The following is a 563-nucleotide window of genomic DNA, read 5'->3' as shown; positions in this document are numbered from 1 at the left end:
GTCCGTGACTGGTGTTTCTCATCCTAATGCCTAGAGCTTGGTGCCTGTAGGCCCACCTGAGCGCTCTGGTTCCCCCTTCCTCCTCTTTTTTTTTTTCTTTCCGAGGGCCTCTTTCCTCCTTGGCTCTAGTGTATTTGTCCTCTCTTTGTCGTTCCAGCAGTCAGGCTTGGCCCCTGAGGGGTGAGAAGAGTCTATCTACCTGGCACGGCTTAGAACGGTTATTTGGGGGTCTGGAGTTTGAGGTTTTTCAGGGGAATTGTGTGCACGTGGGATGGGGAGCTGGAGAAACCCGCCTGCCTTTAGACTGTGGTTTAGACAAGCTCAACCATTGAGCCACCCGAGTGCCCTGAAAAAAAAAAAAAGAGAGAGAGATCTTAAGAGAGTTAATCAAATGGGAAAGGGAGGTCAGAACAGAGGCGAATTAAGAAAAAAAAAATATGGATTTGACACCAGCCACCGCTGGGTGGCTCAGCGGTTGAGCGTCTGCCTTTGCTCAGGCCGTGAGCCCAGTTCGGGGATCGAGTCCCACGTCGGGCTCCCTGTGAGGAACCTGCTTCTCCCTC

At 52.2% G+C, this 563-nt stretch overlaps 1 protein-coding gene across 2 annotated transcripts in view; it reads left to right on the top strand.

The window, feature by feature from the left end:
* Positions 1–563, top strand: part of GTPBP10 (GTP binding protein 10) — a 28,358-nt gene that overhangs the window by 291 nt on the left and 27,504 nt on the right. The gene's annotated exons all lie outside the window — the stretch shown is intronic.

The sequence above is a fragment of the Canis aureus genome, chromosome 18 (assembly GCF_053574225.1).
Source record: "Canis aureus isolate CA01 chromosome 18, VMU_Caureus_v.1.0, whole genome shotgun sequence".
NCBI lineage: Eukaryota > Metazoa > Chordata > Mammalia > Carnivora > Canidae > Canis > Canis aureus.
The sequence above is the reverse complement of the archived record's forward strand: the minus strand, read 5'-3'. Positions and strand labels throughout refer to the sequence as shown.